Source organism: Manis pentadactyla, chromosome 6 (assembly GCF_030020395.1).
Source record: "Manis pentadactyla isolate mManPen7 chromosome 6, mManPen7.hap1, whole genome shotgun sequence".
Taxonomy (NCBI): domain Eukaryota; kingdom Metazoa; phylum Chordata; class Mammalia; order Pholidota; family Manidae; genus Manis; species Manis pentadactyla.
The window spans coordinates 56,659,767-56,676,237 of record NC_080024.1 but is presented as its reverse complement, the minus strand read 5'-3'; the positions used below and the strand labels follow the sequence as shown (position 1 = coordinate 56,676,237).

The 16,471-nt window shown below is 38.7% G+C and overlaps 1 protein-coding gene across 8 annotated transcripts in view; it reads right to left on the bottom strand.

The window, feature by feature from the left end:
- The window catches only part of ZNF385B (zinc finger protein 385B), a 427,842-nt gene that overhangs the window by 216,455 nt on the left and 194,916 nt on the right, over nucleotides 1-16,471 (bottom strand). For 2 of the 8 annotated variants that reach the window (XM_036879440.2, XM_057503829.1), the window contains exon 2: nucleotides 3,967-4,019. The exons of the other annotated variants lie outside the window; for them this stretch is intronic. The gene's annotated coding sequence lies outside the window, so the exon portion shown is untranslated. The remainder of the gene's footprint in view (nucleotides 1-3,966; nucleotides 4,020-16,471) is intronic. 8 annotated transcript variants of the gene reach the window in all.

Sequence of the window (16,471 nt, the reverse complement as noted above, 5' to 3'; positions counted from 1 at the left end):
GAGAATATTTTCGTAAATGACAGATCCGATAAAGGCTTGACATCCAAAATATATAAAGAGCTCACGCTTCTCAACAAACAAAAAGCAAATAACCCAATTAAAAAATGGGCAGAGGAGCTGAATAGACAGTTCTCCAAAGAAGAAATTCAGATGGCCAACAGACACATGAAAAGATGCTCCACATCGCTAGTTATCGGAGAAATGCAAATTTAAACCACAATGAGATATCACCTCACACCAGTAAGGATGGCCACCATCCAAAAGACAAACAACAACAAATGTTGGCGAGGTTGTGGAGAAAGGGGAACCCTCCTACACTGCTGGTGGGAATGTAAATTAGTTCAACCATTGTGGAAAGCAATATGGAGGTTCCACAAAATGCTCAAAATAGACTTACCATTTGACCCAGGAATTCCACCCCTAGGAATTTACCCTAAGGATGCAGCACTCCAGTTTGAAAAAGACAGATGCACCCCTATGTTTATCGCAGCACTATTTACAATAGCCAAGAAATGGAAGCAACCTAAGTGTCCATCAGTAGATGAATAGATAAAGAAGATGTGGTACATATGCACAATGGAATATTATTCAGCCATAAGAATAAAACAAATCCTACCATTTGCAACAACATGGATGGAGCTAGAGGGTATTATGCTCAGTGAAATAAGCCAAGCGGGGAAAAACAAATACCAAATGATTTCACTCATCTGTGGAGTATAACAAAAGAAAAACTGAAGGAACAAAACAGCAGCAGAATCACAGAACCCAAGAATGAACTAACAGTTACCAAAGGGAAAGAGACTGGGGAGAATGGGAGGGAAGGGAGGGATAAGGGCAGGGAAGAAGAAAAGAGGTATTATGATTAGCATGTATAATGTGGGGGTGGAGGGGAAAGGGGAGGGCTTTGCAACACAGAGAAGACAAGTAGTGATTCTACAACATCCTACTATGCTGATGGACAGTGACTGTAATGGGGTTTGTGGCGGGGACTTCTGGTAGGTGAGAGCCTAGTAAACATAATGTTCTTCAAAAAAATTAAAATAAATAAATTTTTTAAAAAAAAAGGAACAATGAAGGATTTTTTTTAGCAGATGTATTAACTGAGACTCAGAGGTGGTTATATTTTGCTCTCCATGTTCACACATCTAGAACGTAGCCAACTTTAGTCTAAGATCAATTCACGATCTGTAGATTATTGTTCTTTCTACTATACATGAAGCCAATTCAAATAATACGTAACTAGGAAAAATGGTCTATGACTCAAATAACCGGGTATTTTGATTCTGACTAGAATCTGTGAGTCTTTAAACCTACCATTGCTGTTTTCTCCTAAACCTCTTTGTGTTTTAAAAATAAAGGCACTTTTTGAGGTCAATATCAGAAGGACATTATCCAGTTATGCACGTTTTCTCCCATATAAAGTAATACTGTATGAACAAATATTTTGTACCTTCTTAAATATAGCAGTAAGTTTCAAATGTGGGTAGGATTCTGTTTTGGATACTCCTTGAAAACTAAACTTTAGTATTTATTTCTGAGCTATACAGGGACCTTATATTCTGAATTTCTTCAGTTATTATTTCTAGTCTTAGAGAAAGGCAGAATTATTAGTTTCCTTTCTAGTGGTTATACAATTAGAAGGATGAAAGACAAATAAATATTTTAGACTATGGTTAGAATACTTTTTAGAGAAATAGGTTAGAATACTTTACTAATAAAATAATGAGTATGATCACCCTGTATAATTCAAATATTCTTTGATCACTAGAATACAGCTCTAACTTTCACTATGTATTTTTAAATTGCATACCTTTGAATACTATGGGTGCCAGGAAAAAGAGTTCACATGACTAAATTGATATCATCTACACTATTGGAAAAAGGCATAATTCACAGGCTTATAATACTGATGATGTTTTAGGAGTCTCACCTTTGAATGTGAGAAATGGTGATGTTTCACTGTTAATAATAATAGCGTATATTGGTATGAATTTTACCGAAGCAAGTTTGGCTAGTGGTACAAGCAGGCTGAAATGGGTATTCCCTGTGGCCCTGTAACTCAATTTATAGTTATTATTCAAAGGAAACAACTAATGATACACAAAGATTTACCTACAAGGATTTTTGCTGTACCATAATTTATAATAGTAAAAAACTTACTGTATCATAAATGTCAAATAATAAAAAATTATCAAATGATTCATGACATATTCATAAAATGGAACACTTTGGGGCCATTAAAAATAACATTGCAAATGAAGAATTGTTGTGAGATGGTATTTGGGCAGGCAAACAATAATATTCAAATCCTGTCCTGGACCAGTCACCTTTCCCCTGTGATGCTGTCAAAGCATAATATATGCACCAGGGTCAAACACAGGAATACATTATGCTAAGGCTCCTGTAACTTTTAGTACCTCAATGACAGCAGAAATAGTTCTTTCTGACCATTTTTCCTGCATCAGCAGGACTTGACTTTACTTATTATAATGTCCACTTCCCCATCCTTTCCCCACTTTTATGACCTTATGCCCTTTAAGCACATTCAGAACATATTTTTGAATTTCTGCCCTACTTTATCTGGTGATTTTCTTCCGTTCTATTTCCATGTGTAGGGCTAACATGATTTCTTGGATCTGTGTTTCCTTCTCCTGGTTTCTTTCCATTTCCTACTATTCTTGTTTTAACTACAAAGTAACCATCCTTTTATTTTTTAAATTAATCTCTTCTCTCCCTTACTTCTGATCCCATATGTTCTGATTCCAAATCCTAGAAATAGTTTCCTTGTTCATTTACCACATTCTGAAACCTTTTTTGCCTTCTCACTGTGGTTTAATTCTATCTCTGAACAAACCTATTTACTAGAATTTAGACCGATCATGGCACATGTGGATAATCTTCTTAGCCCCTTCGTGTGTAATAATTTCACTGAACTTTTATTCCTCCTCAACTCAAGAAGAAAATATTACCATCCCCATTTATCAGAGGTCCCTAATCCTAATATCTATTTTTTATATTATATTAGCTCCACTGCCCCATGAGGCTGAATCAAGACTTTGGGTCTCTGAAGTTCATAGCTGAGATCAGAGCTCATGTACTGTGGCAGAAGGCCCACCAATCAGGAAGGATCAGGTCCCGAAAGGGGTGGAGAGCAATTGGTTGGTGAAGAAGGAACTTAGTATACAGAATCTCAGCTTGCTTCTCTCTTATTCTCTCTCTTTGAATGTCTTAATGACTTATAACGCAAATAATGAGAAATAATTGATACAAAAACTACCTTCCAGATAATAGGCATACCATTTTTGTTTAAAGAAATGTCCCCCACAGCCACACACAGAATTAAGATGGGAGGCACCTCTAGCTAATTGCAGTGACCTGTAAATGGCAGAAGCAGCCTGGGGGGGTAGGCTGTGGTTGGGGGGCAGTTGTTAGGGTTTAATTTATCTTATCTTTTCATGTCTGTATTTTTGAAATGGTTTACAAAAACAATTTGTTATTTATCACTTAAGAACATTAATGTTCATTTCTTTTTTAAAATGTAGCCACTTTTTTTTTGAACATCCTAAACAAACCATTTAGGTTTATTAAGGCCTAAATTGCTTTTTTTAAAAAAATCTGTTTTCAATTTTCCCTGATTCCTCAACTTGATCATCTTTAAGTACCAGTTCCCTTATTTTTAACTTTAAAGTAAGTAATGTTACAGATTTAAGAAAGAATAGTTTTTCATATTTCTAGATGGTCCTTCCAACCTTATAATAATAATAATAATAACAATGAGCACACATAATCTGGTTTTTAAGCCCCAGGTTTCCAAAACCTTCCATTTACATCCATGATCTGCTAGCAGGCATCTCCATTAGCAGATCAAATCATGCAAATTGCCAGTGACTATTTCTAACCATTCTAAATGTATGTTTGCTATCACTTTTGTGCTAGATTAGAAATAATTTCTGGACAGATACATACTCAGAGTTCAGCTTGTTGGTGGACCATGGTTGTAGAGCTGCTTCCCATTTACCCTGTTGAGGTAAATAGTTACATCTTCACTCTCTGCTTAGCAGCAAATAAACAAAAACACTACATCATAAACAAAACAAGAGAGACTGAAGTCACTTCAACTCACCTTCTAAGCTTCCTCTACTTTAAAATGGTAAAATAAAATATTCATGTGCTACCACTATGTGGTTGGACAAAGAGAGAGTTAGTTACTTCCTCTTATATTAGTCCATGGTTGCCCATGGCTTCATACCAAGTCAATCATTTACTTCCACATCTATCTCATACATGAATGAGGAAGGTAGAAGAAAATAATGGCCACGCAAATGATGTTTGTCAAATAACATTAGAATCAGCAAGTGAGACAACTAAGCTAATCTTCCTAATAGCATGACAAATATACCAAATCATGTGTCAAACCTTTACTAGCACTTGGAACAGACAACCCAACCTGGGTCATACACCAAATAACCTCCTTCCCCAGGGGATGTCCAAGGATGTCCCAGGTAACCCACACTTTCTGAGAATTTAGAAACATAAATGAATATTGAATGCAAGTTTATTTTCTGAATAAAAATTTTAAGCACTTTAAGCAGTATTTTTAAGCAATACTGGAAGTAATTTAACATCTTTTAAAATAATTCAAAGTGCTTAACTCATTTAATATAATTATCTTTTAACATTGTTAGATAGTCTCTATTTTCCTAGTGCTTTTTAGAAAGGACAAAATACCCTTACTTTTACCATAATTTTCCCCTTGTCTATATCTAATTGAAGAAATTTCTATCAGGAAACTTGAAAAATGGATAATTACTGCTCTGGGGCCTTTCCTCAACTATGAACTTGGGAATTAGAGTTTCTGGCCTTGCTTAATGAAAAGTGGCTGAATTAAATTTTCTTCATCTAACAAGTATCTTTTTTTCTTTTGGCAAAAAGTTTCCCAGAGACTCTGTCTTAATAGCCACTGGCAAAACCCATAATTCTACTACTGAAACAATGAGATCTATTTTCCAGATCATCAATCTTCATTCTCCAGACAGATACAATTGTTTGAAGAGCTGCAATTACATTATCCCTTAATGCTTCTTCAGCCTCCACATTTGACTGATTCCACAGTTAACAATTAAAAGGCCAAAGGAATTGAGGATTAATTTTTATCTCTTATAATAAAAAGTTCGTTATATTGAATTTCTTGGTATTGGCATCATTGCCCTCCTAATTAAAAGTGCAATAGTTGTACAATCTTGCAAAAGGAGAAACGGAAGTCAATACCCATTCATGGATTGTATAATTTGAGTGTGGTAACTGCAATCACCCTGACTGACTGGGCAGCCCATCTTGCTACTCCCTATAAACGAGTCAATTCAAAGTGCAAGGTTTAGCCTAGACAACTAAAACTTAAGGTATCCTCTGGTGTTAAACGTTACACATCTTTGAATAGCAAACTATATTTAGCAAGACAAAGGTCTGGCAGATTCTGAACCAAATGTAGAAAACCAGGGGGAACCCCACACAGCACCATCACAGGTACGTACGTTCTAGGTGAGTTGGCATCAAAAGCCAGCAGGACCCAGTACCCAGCTTTCCTCCTAGTATCAGAAAGGGAGGAGAGGCCATCTCCTCTTCCTATTTCCTTCTCTTCCTTTGCAGCACTACTGCTCCCTTCCTCTCACTACATTACCACCTGTTCATGTTGGTGTTCCCCTCAGCGGTGCTCCCTTCCCCCTGCCCATGCACGGCTTCGGACCCCACAGGCCTCCCCTGGGACCCAGGAATCTGAATTTTCACAGGCAGCCACACTGTCGGTGAGGTGTGGTCTTAGGGCCACTTTTCAAAAAAAAACCTGCCCCATACGGTGAGTTCCTGGAATAGTAGCATCTGTGTATTCTGAGTTCCTGGTACAGCACCTCCAAAGGGATAAAAATTCAAGAGAAATGACAGTGATGGAAAGATAAAAGCGGGGTTTATGTTAGAAACTGACTTGGGGAAAATGAAGACTCAAGATTTGGGTCCTTTTAAGTCCTCTTTTATACACTTTCGCCTCTGAGTCTCAACTTCACCGTAAAGCTGCACCGTAGAAGAAGCAGATGGTAAGGAGGCATGTGAGCGACAGGCTGGTGGAGAAGACACTGTTTTTGAGTGTATGTTTATGACAACTTTCCTGGATCCCCAAAACACAGTCCCCTTGCCCTCCCTTCAAATCAGGAGACAACGACAAAACACTCCATGAAATCATGTCAGAAATCACCCCCCAAATTTAATATTTATATTTTAACATTAAAAATTATCTTAACCTGCTAAAAACTGAATCGCCTTCATCTAACAAAATTAAAATCTTATTTGAAAATAGACATCTTAGAAAATCACCTAAAGCCTATGGAACAGTTCATCTTTGGGCTTCTGAAAATTACTTTACAACTTTTTCTTTTTCGGCCAGTTCTCTCATGAGGCAACCAGCTGAGTCAAATTTGTATTTTTTAATCAAAATATCTTCATATTTTATTCATTTCAGAATTTGTAGACTAATTTCAATGTAGAACTCATTTTCCACAAAACTCAGCTGCATTTTCAATCAGATGCAGTACACTTCCCACTGCAGTATTAGTCAGCATGGTGGAGAGTTTTCAAGAATATCCAGGAGTGCCTGAGGTGAGTCCTGTACAAAATCACAGAGGAAATGACCCAAACTATTGGGAGATCCCTCTGGGAAAGGTGACTATTACTGGATCACCTTTAAAGGAATGGGCTAACTGGGAATCATCAACTTGAGGTGCCTACATGTTGTATTCTGTCCCATGGTTCCTGTTTCACAGGATCAGTTGCTATTTGTGATCCACCTCATGAACCCCAAATTTCTCTATTTCAAAATAACTGGCATGGACCGTGTTGCTCCACCCCAGCTTTCACCAACTGACCTGCACTGATTCGAGCCATATCTCGGCAGGTCCTGCCATGCTGATCCTTTCTCACTTCTTAGAAATAGCTCCCCCACCCCCAACGCACACCACCAAATTATCCAGAGTTGCTAAATGAGAAGCTACTTCATTAATATTATCCCTATGTATATGAGATTATGAAACAGGCATCATGGGAGGATAGGTCAGTGATTCAGAGAATACACATGGAGTTGGGCTGGACCTGGGTTCAAGTTGTGACTCTGCTGAGTACTAGCTGGGTGGCGTCCCTCTCTCTGACCTTCAGTGTCCTCATCCACAGAGTGCTGCTAGCAATACTGCTACCTCATTGGGTTTATATGAAGATTAAAAATGCTGCATGCATGATAGTTCATACAGGGGCTGGTGAAGGTCACTGTCAACTGTTGGGAACTACTACATCAGTGCTAACTACTGATGAAAAGGGTCCATGCTTCAGTGTCGGAATTCAGTCAGATCATGGCTCTGCATTTCAACTTCCTCATTTGTAAAGCACCAACCACCTTACAGATTTGGTGTGAACACTGGTGATAAATACATTAAAGTCCTTGGTAAAATGTCTGGCACAGAGTAAGCACTCAATGAATGGCAGCCACTGTAATAATTACACATAAAAAATGACTTTGGCTATGAGGCTGCAATCCATATGCCGTAAGTATCAAGTTGTTTAAAGTTTAAAAGTCTTTTGACACCTTTCGGGGCTAAGTCCTCCATTCGTGACCCTGGCCTTGGGGAGGGAATTATTCAGACAGGAATGCACAGAGCCTTTCTCATCCTCTAGCTGCTAACAAAGCCTCTGCCTCAACCAGCTCAGTTTCTTTCCTTTCTCCGCCTCAGGCACGTTCGCTGGAACTGTTCTTTCTGGTCTAGAAATGAAAGAAAGGGGAAGAGCAGAAAGAAGGAACTCCCTGGTTAAAGCTGGGGGAGGGGCTTGCGGAAGACTGAGAAAAGCCCTTGGAAGAACTAAGCAATGGTGGGGTAGTGGGGGAAGGGGGAAGGGAATTTCCTGAGACGCTGTTTTGTTTTACGTGTCCTCTTCTGAATTATCAAGGAAAGTAAAAGCCTTCATTTAAGAACAGAAGAAGAAAAAATGAAGAAAACCCTCCCATTGTTGGGTCACATTCCTTGAGGTCAGTGCTCTGAGGCCGTGCCAGATGAGTCATGGCTTCTGCTGGGTAACAACTACTAGGAGCAGGGGCTCCACTGCTCCTGGGAGCAGGGCTGCCCTAGGAAATCAGGCACTGTGTGGGGATTTCCTAGGAGCATGGCTGTTTGAGGGAAATGCCTTTGGAACTCTTAATGCTCTGGAGCATCTACAGGCAGATAAATAGCTTGCTAATGCTATGACAAGGCAGAAAGGCTGCACAAGTAAAATCAGAGAGCCAAGGAATCCAGTGACCACGGAGGGGCCTTTTAGTGAGACTGCCTTAGAGTATGCACCCCTCAGCGCAGTCTGAGACAGAGCGGGCAAGTACCAGGAGCGCCACTGAAACTGGGCCCAGCACTGGGATAACATCACCCAAGTGCAGGAAGTACACGACAGCCCCAGTGCCGAGCAGTGCATGGAGGGGACAACCGCAGTGGGGAGAGAGAGCCTGGGAGAGAGGAGGAAGGCACATGGAAAACAAGACTGCGGGTTTAGAAGGGGAGGTAAGCTCACTGGGCTATGCAACCACGGCAAGAAAGTGCTGCACAGTGGATATTTTCCACCTGCCCTTCCAGAGCCAGTGTGCTCCGTTCTCCACCCTCCTGTATGTCCTGGCACTCTGACCTTGGCAGACTAGATCAGTGGCTCCCTTGTCCTCTGCCTCCTGGTTAAGTTCCATCAGTGCTGGTCACCAGCAAAAGAGTGGGTGGCACGAATAGAGGAAGGCCGAGTGTTTGTTTGCTTCATCAGTTGTTTTTACCCTAGACTTCGCTTGGTTTTACTCCTTCCTGGGGGCAACAATTTGGCTGTATCCTTCCTGAAAGACAGCAGCTCCTTACCTGTTGGTTGTCCCTCCCTGGCAGCTGCAACTCTCTCCGGCTTCTTGTACCTGCTCCCTTCCTTTGTAGAAAGGACCCAGGAACAGTAATTGATTCCAGTGGTTGCTACTTCGTGGTTCTTCAATCACTCCCATTTGTTCTCTTAAGCCTGCTCATACCTTTGAAAAGATTCCCTTCCTAAACTCTCTTTAGTTACCCTACTTGAATGTATCATTTGCTACCTGCCTAAACACCAACTGATCAACCTGGGTAAAGTAATAGCTGCACAATGAGAAAGTGCAGAGGGAACGCATCACACCTGAAGAAGGCAGAGGAAGAGAGAAAATATGAGAACAGAACTGAAACACTGGACTAATGACCTTGGGTTAGAGGAATTTATTAACCTTATGTGAACCCAAAGCTACATTCATGCTAATATGATCTATTTGTAATTATTTTTAATGATGATTTTTTTATAAAATAGGGAAGTATTATATTTTGCAGGATTCTGCTATTAGAATGAGTTGAAATGCATTGTTGCATTAGGAAGACTTAGGTTCAAAGCCCATTTTCACCGCTTGCTGTGCTAAGTCACTTCACCTTTCTATGTTCCAATTTTCCAGTCTGAAAAATGGGGTCCCCATATCTTCTTCACAGATTCTTATGCCATTAATTAGGATCCTGCTGGGTGCATGCATGCTTATAGTAAATTCTTAACAGAAGACAGTTGTCCTAGTTATTCTATACTTCATCAAATCCTTTTCTCCCATGAGTCTCTAAGAAATCTAACAAAATTGTGGTTTTATCAAAGGTACTTAAATCTGAGTGAACCCAATCAGTTCCCTCAGCACTGATTTAGACCTACAAGAAGATGACTGTGATCAATTCCACCTGCACCCACCTTGCTGGCGGGAAAGCTGTGGCCAGGTTCCAGCAATCAGATCCTCTGTCATCTTTCCCTTTGGTGAAAAATGAGTTCTGAAGTATCTGTCTTTTCAGAAATATATTCCAAATCACATCAATTTGTGCTACACACCACACTTTAAATCCTCAAATTGTTAATCAGTTAAAATCTTCAGAATTACTTTTGAAAATTCTAATAAACTAGTGATACAGAACTTTCAAACACTAATATGACTCAGAAATTCATTTTCAAAATCATATCTTTCCTTCTTACTGTATTTGCCATATTGAATAGTCCCGAGATATTTGCTCAAGATATAATCTGTTGAAAAAATGAAATATCAGTATGGGGAAAATGGAAATGCCTATGGCCCGGATCCCCACCTGACCCTAAACTACTTGATGTGACTGGCCTGCTGCTGGGCTACTGCTGCCACACCCACAGGCAATAAGCTATTATTGACTGAGTCACTATATGAAGAGCCCACCCACTGCTCTGGGCCTAGGCAGAGACGGAGGTGGATTATGGATCTGCAGACTGCTGGGTGAAGACAGGAATCCAGTGTTTGATCTACCACCATGAGAATAAAGCCAGTATAAACCCTTCTACCCTAAGAACATTCCATTGTCATATCTCGGTCTCATATCTCGGTCTCACCGAATCCATAGTGAACTTGCCTGGGGTTGAAACCCTCAAGGAAGACAATCAGCCACAGAGAGTATCTTTATGAACAAATATCTTAATCTTTCTTCTATTCTTTTGTATGTTAAGAATTCTGTATGCCACAATACTTTTAACATTACCATACCTTCATTCACTCATTCAGTAGATATTAACTGAGAGCTATGCACTGATTTAGATTCTAGGGAATCTATGGAAAAGAAAACAACTGAAACTCACACCTTGTAGGAGCTTACATTCTAAATATAACATTAGTATATTTTCCTGTCTTTCTTATATTTCTAATCACAAAAAAGTATGGAATTTTCAATGAATCTACTGTTTCCAGAGGATAAAATATAGGCTGCCTAGTTAAATTTGAATTTCAGATCAGCAACTAAGTTTTTTTAGTATGTACAAATATTGCACCTGACTAGAGGTGTTCATTGGACATGTTTATGCTAAAAATTATTTTTGTTGAGCTAAAATTCAAAATTAACTGGCAGCCTATGTTTTTATAGGCTGAATCTGACAGTCCTAAATCTGGTCAGTCCACTGACCCACTTGCTGAGTGATCTTTTTTACATAATTTAGCTTTTCTGGACCTTGGTTTACTCAAACACATAACGAGGGATCAGGCCCAAGGGACATTTCGGGCCCCTTAGAAATGCCTGATTCCAGTTTTTCCCCAAGCAAGAGGTCTTGTCATCACACTCACCCAACTCCCCCTCCTCCATTCATCAACTTTCTAACTGGCTGCCCATCCTCTAGCATGGCTGGTCCAATCTCTCTTTTCCTCAGTACCCCCTGGTAATCATCCTTATCTGACCCCCAGCCCCATGGCAGTTCTTGGCCAAGGCTATCAGTATCACTGCTGAATTCCCTACATGTTAGTGGCACTTGACATTTCACAAAGAGCTCTCACGTACATTATTGAATTTTGATATATTAATTTCTCTCCTACCTTTCATTCAGAAAGTTCAGCTGAAGTTGTCTTTCATGCCACTGCATAACTAATCTTTCTCACTGACCTCTGTGAGCATCAGTAACCTTGTGAGAGACCTCTCAGCTAAAACAAGTCTGTGCTCATCTTTGAAGATTGCCCAGGGTTCCTGGCTGTATCCATCTTCCATCTTTAGTGTCTCTCTCTCGTGTTCACTAGAGCTTTCTCCTTGCCCCTTCTGTCCACAGGAGCAACTACCTACCTTCTCCCATGACAGGCCCTCCCCTGTTCGATCACATTCCCAATTCAGGACCCTGAGGGAACCCCAGAAGGTCTGGACCACACAGACCCTGGGTCCTCAATGTGGCGTCTGCACCAGCAGCATCCATCTGTGTGAGCTTGCTAGAAAATAGGCTTGGACCCCGCCTGAGAGTAATGGGCCAGAAATAACTTGCCCTTGTAAATCTGGAAGCACTAGTTTAGAACACATCTCAGTCACATTTTTCCATGGTTTCCCAAGAGATGTGAAGTATGCAATTTGGTCTGTATGTATTAGACTATCCCAAGGTCGTTGGTTCCTAAGCTTTCTTCTGCCAAGGTACAACCACAGGCCGACACAAACTCCCGCAGGAAGAGAGGCTCACCTCTGGAGGGGTTCTCATCCCACCCCCCCTGCACACTCCCTTTTCTGAGGCACTCTTTAGTATCAGCAAGGATGCTGTGGTGAGGAGGGGGAGCACCCCCTCCATGTCTTGGTATCTATAACATTGTTCCTTAGGTATATAAGCAATAGGGAGATATGAATTATGATCTTCCATCCCTTACTGGCTATCTGATATGACTAAATAAATTGACTCATTTAAAAATGAATAATGCAATAATGAATTATTTCTGATACAGAGATGCTTAATGAATAATTTAAAAGCACTTTATGATTTCAAAATTCTCAGAGCTTGATAACTAATAAAAACAATCCAGAGTTCCCCTGGCTACATTTCTTACATTTGTGTTCTGCTCCACAGAGCTGTTCCTGAAACTGATGAATGTGTAGCATCACTCACAATACCTTTTATGAAATGATCACAGGTACAAAAAGATTGACAGAACCAACAAAGCAATAACTGCCTGTCTTGGTAATCAGACATTTGGTTGTTACATCTCCTTCCGCCCCAAGGGACAGAGCCAAACAAATGTGAAGAAACCAGGTTTTTGTCTGACTGTAATATTAATCTTTGGATAATAAGATGCCAAAAGGCAGAAAAAGAATTCTTCTAAATACTGAACCCTCAAAGAACCCAAGTTTGCGGAATCAAAAATAAAAACACCTTGCTTTTTTCTTCTAAGAGCAATGTCAGAAATAATTTCAGTGACCCAAACATATACATAGACTAAAAAGATCAACAGAATTATTGAGGGACTCATTTACATTAAATGTGGAAGTTTACCTATTTTGGTACTAAATTCAAGGATTAAAACTCAATGAAATACCCAATTATTGTCAAGAGAGATAAATGAGAAGATACTTCTTAAAAGATCCAGATTCAGGAGTTTATTATACATCATTGTCAACTCTTAACTAAGCTGATCTGATAACCAACTGATAGCCGTGTAGCTCTTGTATCAGATCTAAAGCTCACTACTAATACTTCATTTGGAAGAGTCATACAAATAGGACAATTAAACTGTTATCTTTAGAATGTTTGAAGAGATGACAAGTCTATTGCCAGCCTATAGAGAATTTGGAATAGCGGCAGCTTAGCGGCATTAACATATTTTTAAAATGCTGGATTAAATCACTGAAGTAGCTGTGCAAATATTAGTCATTAATTCCTGCAAGTTATGAAATTCATTTATAAAATACATGTTTAAATTCTTTAAGAGAAAACACAAAATTGCCCATGAATTGATACTTTAAAGTTCAGATACCCTACTGAGCATATTGGCATGTAGCCACAATGTTTCAACAGCAGGAATTGAATAAAATATTCTAGGAATGGAAAAGGAATTGAACTTCAGGGCTGTAAAGTACAACAGTTGTAGACTTTTGAAAGAAGACATCTGTGAGCTTTGGTTTATCTTCTTAATCTTTGACTCATTACATCTTTTTAAAAAAATTGTTTTCTCTATATTTTCTTAGGGAAATATATAACTTACATGTGGTTAATTTGTATTGGCTACCTGTGTTAGGATATGATGTTACTAAGCTCACAACTAGAGTTATAATATTCTCATAGGTCGAGCTTTACTCTATTTCATTGAATGCTAACCAGGGTGAGCATATAAGTTACCATCCAACCATGGACATTTTTGAGAGTGAAAGGAGATTAGATTAATAGTTATGCTAGCTTACTTCACTTACAAAAATGAATGTAAAATGGATCAAAAGCCTAAAGATAAGAGCTAAAACTAAAAACACTATTAAAAGAGAACATAGGGGTGAATCTCCATGATTTTGGATTTGGTAAAGGATTCTTAGATCTGATACCAAACGCACAGCAATTAAAGAAAAAATAGATAGACTGGACTTCATTGAATTGTTTAAAAAACTGCTTCAAAGGATACTATCAAGAACATGAAAAGACAATCTACAGAGTGGAAGAAAATATTTGCAATTCATTTATCTTGTAAGGGGACTTGTGTCTAGAATATATAAAGAACCCCTACAATTCAAAATAAAAAGACAAATAACACAAATAAAAATAGGCAATGGACATAAATAGACATTTCTCCAAAGAAAATACACAAAATGGTCAATAAGCACATGAAAAAATGGTGACATTAATCTTTAGAGAAATGCAAATCAAAACCACAAGATACTACTTCACACCTACTGGAATGCCCAGAATCAAAAAGCTGAATAACAGTAAGTGTTGGCAAGAAAGTTGAGAGTGCAACCCTCCTGTATGGCTGGTGCAAGTGTAAAATGGTGTAGACACTTTGGAAAGCAGTCTGGCAGTTCCTCCAATGATTAAAATATGGAGTTATCATATGACCCAGCAATTCCACTGTTAGGTATATACCCAAGAGAAATACCCAATATGCCCAAGACAACACAGGTCCACACAAAAACTTGTATGTGAATGTTTAGACAGCACTATTCATAATAACCAATAGGAGGAAACACTGAAATGTCAATTAATATATGAATAGATAAACAAGGTATGGTATACAATGGAATAGTACTTGGGCATAGAAAGGAATGAAATCCTGATACATGCTACAAGGATGAAGCTTGAAAACATTATGCTAAGTGAAAGGAGCCATCGCAAAAGATGATTCCATTCACATTAAAGTCCAGGATAGGGAGATCTATAGAGACAGGCAGAAGATCAGTGGTTCCTTAGGACCAGAGGAGTCATGAGGAGTGCAGACAGGGGAACAGGAGCTAGAGGACACAGGGCTTCATTTGGAGATTATGAGAATGTTCTGAAATTGTGGCAATGGATGCACATACCTGTGAATATAGTAAAAATCACTTAATTGTATACTTTAAGTGTGTAAATTGTATCTCACTAAATCTGTTAAAAGAGAGAAAAGAAAACAATTATGGTGGGACAACAAGTACAAACTAGAACTATCCTGGGCAATGCCACCCACCTCTCATCTCACCTAAGTGTCTGACCAAATCACTTTCTGGAGAAGGACTGATGAGAAAGTTTGATCAGTTCTACAGTTAAACTGACACTTTTGAAAACACAAATAAAAAACATACGTCCTAATGAAGTGAGAAGGAAAGAATTTTCAAATAAGAAGAAAATTTGGACTCATTTAGAGATTCTCATGCACAGTGGCCTCTAGACTATTTTTAGTAAGCCTGAATCAGCAGCACTGTACCATCTAACAGGTAGACTAAGCCAGGACCCTCCTCCTAAATAAATAAATCAATGAACTTTTCATGAACTTTGCATTTAAAAGACTACAGAAAGGAGCACTTTTCTTCTGAGCATACATGTTAGGGATGTCATACCTGAAGTCCAATGGAACTCAACAACCATATACCCAATTTTGAAAATTTTGCCCTTAATATTCTCAGTGCTGGAGCCATGTACAGGTCCTAATCCATACGTGTGAAGAAGGAAATGTGCACAGCAATAGTTAGAGAACAATATCCCAATTTAGCCCAGGCACAAACAGGAGGGTCACAGCAAGAACGAGGGAGAACTAAAGCTGCATTCCCATCCCTACTGTTCTAGTCCAGGTATGAACTTGGTACTTGCAAATGACCTCAATGAATTGAGATTAAGTGACTCACCACCTTGGAGCCAGATTTAATTTTATTTATAAAAACAAACATAGATGCCATTTTTTACACAACTGCTTTTGTGAGCTTAAACGCAAACCTCATTACCTGTATCTGTCTAATCATAACTGGGAGCAAAGCCTTTGGCTTCTCTGTAGTCCAACTGGAGATTAGAATATAAGATTCCTATCAGTGCTGTGGTTTTAAGATGATTCTAATCACAAGAATTTATGTGTTCTTTTCCTTTCCCAGTAAACTGAAACAATATTTGTTAATGTGTGATTTGTACAGCCGAACTCTGTAAGACATGTAATCATTACAAAGAACTTTGCTAACCAGATGATCATTTATATATATATTATTAGGATATACAACTATCTTTCAATAAATCATGTCTAAGGCAACAGGTATGGTAAAGATGAAAGTATTTATAACTAAAGTTTTTAACTAGATTTTAAAATAACCACCATATACACTGAAGATTCTCAAAGGCAATTATTGCTTATCCAACTTTGACATCCCACAAAAACGTTTGTATCTGAGAAGACAGGATAACTTAGAATATCACATAAATTCCAGAATCATTTATTCAAATCAAATATCCGTTTTTACATCAAGGGCAACTACTTCTTCATAAAAGACAGTGTAATATATTACCTATAAATGAATGTTACATATTTATAACTGTGGCTGGTAAATCCCAGTCATACCATTATTATGCCATTAAACTGGAAATATATAGAGTTGAAAAGAGGAGTGATCATAATAAAAGCACTTCATTCTGCACATAATACCTAAAATTCAATCTAACACAACTTCCAAATGCCAGA